This window comes from Ambystoma mexicanum, chromosome 3p (assembly GCF_040938575.1).
Source record: "Ambystoma mexicanum isolate Mex_15411 chromosome 3p, UKY_AmexF1_1, whole genome shotgun sequence".
Taxonomy (NCBI): Eukaryota; Metazoa; Chordata; class Amphibia; order Caudata; family Ambystomatidae; genus Ambystoma; species Ambystoma mexicanum.
The window spans coordinates 523,312,886-523,319,131 of NC_090925.1; positions in this window are offsets into that span (position 1 = coordinate 523,312,886).

The following is a 6,246-nucleotide window of genomic DNA, read 5'->3' on the forward strand; positions in this document are numbered from 1 at the left end:
GAAGCACACAACAGGTTATAGTTCAGCAGTTTTCTTGGAATTGAGCACATTAGATGGGTTTGCAGACCATATTAGCAGTCATTATGCATGTAAATGATATTGGGGCTCATGACGATTTTGGCGATAAATACACTGATTTAACTCCAAAATCGGTTACTGCCACTCAGTCCTGTGGGTTTACCAGGCGATTACAAGTGGTGGTGTTAGTCACCAGTACAAACATAGCCTAGTCAAGGAAGTGTGCTAGGTAAGAATCATAAACAAAAGGAGACGTGTAGTTATTCAATAACGTTTACACCATCTATCTGTCCTTTCAAAAAACATTTTTATTGATTACACAAAGACATCTTAGACCACCAAAACACAGAGAATTGTTGAAAACATCTGGATAGATGTGAAATTAAAAAGAAAACAAATAAGAGTACAAATATGACAAACGTACAATCCCTTTGAAGCATACAAGACTGGAACAAAGAACACATACAATCTCACTACTGTAAGGAAATTAAGTCATTCCCATCTTGGTTGGAGTTCTTAACATAACTCCAACATGTTACAGTTCCCTGGTTAATGAGGGCCATTCTAGGGGAATGAGAAGAGACTGCCATGTGGTCTAGGAAAAAGTAGAAGGAAATGGCAGAAAGTACAAGGAACAATCTTGTATATTGCACCGAAAACTAACAAAGAGTGAGCACATCACGGGAAAATCCTTACCTCTAAATTGAGGAACTTAATAAACAATGAATGAATCTATTTCTCACATCACCTTCAAAGGTTGAGCACAGGACTTGAAGAGATTCTGTTAACCATAGAACATGATTTTGTAAAGGGGCGAGGGGGGAATAAATGTAGCGGGGGAAATCGAAGACGGCAGACAAACTAACCTGTCTTCACATGAATGGGGAGGAAACGTTTCTTAGCAGTGGAGCAAGTCAAACAGATTTGGAATCTAAATGAAAAGAGGAAGAAAGGAGGAAGTGCAAATGTAATCTGGCCTCATTAAAAAAAGAAAACACTGAGGAAAAGAATTGCATGACGTACTCACCAAGAAACTTCAAAAGGTAACATGACTTTGTGTTCTACACTGATTGACATACTGAATTATTACAGCAGGATTAAAAACAATAACACAGCCCTCATTGAGTGAGGTGGCTAGAAACACATTTTATGAAAGAGACTAATAGGAATGACACAGAGGAATTACATTCTGCACTTCTGAAACATGACTATTTGAATATTGAAAATGATCTGAACGTCTCAGCCAACAGATTGGGCGCTGTTGCTGTGGTGGTGGAGCCTGGAATAAAGGGTACGCGTCTCAGTGGGACTGTGAAAACTAGACCGCATTTTTGGTGTATTGCGTTGCGCCAGGTTGAAAGCAACAATGTCTTCTTGCATATGAATGAAAATTGTACTGCAATTAAAAATATGAAATGTGCAAAGCATATGCTGCATGTATAGTTTCTAGTGAGCGGTCCCATGAAGGAAAAGACAATACTTGTGTGTGTATAGCTGATGGATCAAAATAGAGAGATGTAAGGCAAGACACATTTGGTGGGCAACGTTTGCTACAAATAATGTATACATTGTGATTCAGTGAGCAAAAACTGTGTGATCTGTACACAAGACATATTCATCACTGAATTGTTTGGAAAGACCATCGAGAGAACAAAGTCAATATAACAATTCAAATTGATTGCATAGACCACATACCAAAAAGTGAAATCAGTACAAGTTTAATTAAAAGCTGCATCAAAACGTGTTTCAAAGCTGCTAATAAATGGGAAAAAAAACTCAGATGGTGAATTAATATAATAGAAAAATGGAAACACCAGAGTTGTTATAAACAGATTACAATGTAAATGTAATAAAGAGGGTGTAGCAAGGGATATTGATGAGGCACACATAACGAGCTACGGTCTTCATTTAATCCAGATGTGGAATTAGTTTTAAAAATAAATCGCTGTTCCAGCGAGAGAAGTTTGCTTGACACATTAATTGCTGGATTAAGCGTGGTAATTATCAACTAGTTCATGTCATCTTCAGAATTACCAGCTCTAATATAATGGCTGACTAGAGATGGTGTGTAGTGATAAACAGTACCCGCACCTCCCTGGGATCCAGCCCTTTGTGCAAAGTAAATCACTCCTAATTACCTTCCCACACAAATAAGGTTTAAGAAGCACGATGAACTCAGTCTGGAAAAAAGCCAATCACACAGAATATGATGCTTGCATTTATTATCTACAATGACTAATGAAAACTAAGCAGCAATTTATAATAATGTGGAAATAGAGAGTGCAAGCTATATAATGCCAATTATCAATCACAGATGAATATGCAATTATTTGGTCTTACGCTCCTAATGAAATGTAGATGAAGATACGATCTGATCACATCCAGGACCCTCGCCGCTATCTGGTGCCCGGCACTCCTCAGCAGAGGAGGGGAGGACTGGCCAAGCCCCCACAGTCCTACACCAGAGCAGGGATGTGATGTTAGGAGCCTCGGCCCTGATAGCGCACAGCTGGTCGTCCAGGCACTGTCCTTGATACGCACGTCTTTCCAACAGTCCAGGATGAGTCCCCCCTCCCTGGTCCAAGTATAGTTCTCTTATTAGGAGCTGCACGTCAATCATCATGACGTGTCAGCTCTTCGAGAAGCTTCTAGGCTCTTCCCTCCTGGCAGTAAACATGTTTTTGCTTGGAAAGTTACAAGACTGGAAACAGCCAGTCTTGGCTCCCAGGCTTCGGGCACTGTTTCTTTGCATTCTTGTCTTATCAGTGCACCTGACTCGCAGAGCGAAGACGGGCAAAGCAATGCCTGGCTCCCACGAACTGCATGGAGCCTCTTGCTAAAGCACGATGTTTTATGTCTTCAAAAAAGGCCTTTGCAATTAACCCCTTGCAAGCATGCAGGCTCACCCAGTTTGAGAGTCCTGGTTGATGTCAGCATTTTCCTCCACGCTTCGAATAGGCTCTAATACACACAAGATAGCTCAGTGGGTTAGTGCAAATGCAGGTTACTGCAAGCGCCTAGCAGCTTATCACTACATTCCACCCCTTTCGAAGTGAGGCCTGAAAATGCTGACTCAGTTCCATGATCTGGAAGCATGCACAGTGTGCTGTAGGCCAATTAAGCGTTTCTCTAGCGCAGACATTCTAGTATAAAGGAAAGACATTCTGCGCAAGAGTCCAATGAAGACGATAAGTATGAATATTAGGGAAATCAGCAACCACAGCAATGGGTGCAGTATTATATTAAGCAGTTTAGTGGAGGAGGGAGACCATCCAGTGAATATATCCCACCAGTGGTGAGTAGTAACAGATTGCAGATGGTCAGCAGTTTTGATTAATTGGTTTCTGTCTATTATTAGCTTGTACTCTGCAGAAATAACTGAGGTAGCTAGCGTCTGGAAATCTTTCCAAGCAGTTTGAGCAAATTGTCTAATAGCTTGAAGCCGGGCAGTAATCACTCCATAGGATAGAGTCCAGTTAAGCAAATGCGTGAGCTCAGCATGCAGAGTAGTGTGAGACCACTGGGTTAGAGAATATAGGGTATGAGTAACAATGTCTAGGATAGTCACAACTTGATCTACACAAAATACTTGAGGATTCCCTAATAACCTATAATTGTTAATAAGCAAGGAATGATTAGTAACTACGCAAGCTGTATGCTGATCTATCTGAAAGATGTCAGTCCCATTTATGTGGTATTGCATCCAGGTGCACTCCCCTGCTACGGGATGTATACATGGGTCCGGAACCCTCCCAGTTAGGGGACACACCCACCCCTGATCCCAGGGCATGCAGGTGTGACTGTGGATGGTGTAGTTTTGGCTGTCTAACCATTCCCCTCGTATTTGCGGAACCCACCAGGAACCATTGATTTTCATAGGCAGTACTATAAAAGGGCACCATATTTCTAGAGCATAAGCGGTCCTACTCACTTGCATTAACGCATGGCAGGTGTTATTCATGCAATCAAAAGCAAGCGGCTTAATCCATATGTCTGCTGGTAACTGTAGCTCTGTGTGCCAGTGGGTTGAAGATAGTCGCCCCCATTCGGAGCGGAAAGCTAACACCTGCTGATTTAGCAAAGTTTGCCATAAAATACATCGTGTGTCTTTAGCAGTTTTGTTGACCTGTCCTATGGCAGAGAAAATGTCTTCATAGCTGAAATTCTGCCACTTCCAATGGTTGCCAATACTTGTAGCAGTGTTGCGCAGGGTAGGACTTATCAATGGGCCCCACTGAGCCAGAAGTTTTATAGCGCCGCTGGCATCAGAACCCATAGTGGCTAACTTGTTGCGCACAGTTTCTATGTCAAAAGCATTTAAAGCCCCCGTTCCCACTCCCGCTGCACCCGCAATCAAGGAATCTAAACCCCTAGCTACGCGCAATTTGGTGATGGGCCATAGAAATTGACTCCATTTATAGCAGCTTGGTAGTACTAAGGAGACATTGCCCCGTGACAAGTCTATGTCTAAGTGTACCTCTGAAATAATGGAAGCGTGCATCACATGTCTGCAATTTAAATGTTGTCTTACTATTGGAAAATCTAGCAGTTTTACCAACTCCTCTTTGTGAGATTTGAAAAACACCATCCTCCAAGTGGGATGCCTACCAAGTACAATATTGGTTTTTGATACAAACACCATACTACCATCTGGTATAGGCTGTTTCAACGTACAATTATATGAAGAACATGTGGCTAAGTTATAGTCCAGAAAATCTTGGCGAGTACACTCGTTGCAGTTCTTGGGACAAAAGAAACATGAAACATCAAACAAATTATTTGATCCATTCACTGAAACTTTTGGACCTAAAATCTCGTAGGCGCCAGTCATATGAGTTAGTGATAAAAGGTGTCCAACAATGTGCCAATCTAGAACTCTTGCAGTTCCATGTGGATACTCATTTGTAACACTTTTCTCACAGGTTACGGTGCGGTTGTAGTTATCACGCAGGACTGGAGCATCAGGTGTAGTGCATGCGATTCTCAGAGTCCATGTAGTGTCTTGCAATAACCCACTCTTTACAGAGAAAGCGTTGGTTTGGCAGGCCAGGAGCACCCACAGCAAGGCAAGTCCCATCCCCTTCATACTGCTCTACGTTTGTGGTGTGAGCCTAGTAGCGGGAATATAAACAGGCACATCAGAATTATGCAAAAGTACAACATAAGTACTTCCAACACCTTGACTTAACACTTCCCCAGCCTCAGGCTTTTTGTCAGGATGGTGCACCCACACCTTTTTTCCTGTGCTACCGAAGCCTCCTTCCCCCCTCAATGTAGTGTCTGGAGATTGCTTGCTTTCTACTACTAGGGGGACAACTGCTTGTTCACAAATCAATTGTGCAATTCGGTCATATTTGGTTAATGGTACTGCAGATGCACCAGCATTATGTAAAAGTACCGAAACAGTCCCTCTATAATCAGGATCAATCACACCTCCTAATATGTCAATGCCTTGTTTTGCCAGGCTGGATCGTGCAGCAATGCGTCCATAAGTGCCAGCCGGCAATTTGATGCCAATGCCCAGCGAGATGGATTTGGTTTGCCCCGCCGGTATAACACCATCTTCACAGGTAGATAGATCAAGTCCAATGCTGCCTGCAGTGGCTTGCACAGGCAGCTTAGCTTCTTTGTCAGTTTTCCACACAACAAGAGTCTTTGTAGATTCCACTTTCTCACTTGTCAGTCTCACAAAGGGTGTCTGGCGATTTCCCAGTGGACGATTGTTCAGTTCAAACAGTGCATGTGCCAGATGTTTGGACCACCCCTTGAGAGTGTGAGTCTTAGTCAGCTTCTTTATTTGTTGCTTGAGCAGCCCATTGCTACGTTCCACCAAAGCAGAGGATTCTGGGTATCGGCTGATGTGCAGTGTCCACTTTATGCCTTGCTCTAGTGCCCAGTCTTGCACATTGTGTCCAGCAAAATGGCTGCCTTGGTCTGATTGGATTTCATCCGGGATGCCATAGTGTCTGATGAGGTATTCCATGCCTTGCAAGGTAGCCCGTTGATCTGCATGGGCAGCTGGATAAGCTAATAACAGTCCAGAGTATGTGTCTACCATGGTCAACACATAATGCTTTCCATTCTCGGGCGGTAAAGGGCCAATGTAGTCAACTTGCCATACGCTAGCAGCTCTTTCACCTCTTCTCAAAGGGCCTTGAGGCTTCCTCTCCAGGGGGTAGTGCTTCACTTCACTGCACACGGAACATTGGGAGGCAGCTTGTCTGGCTT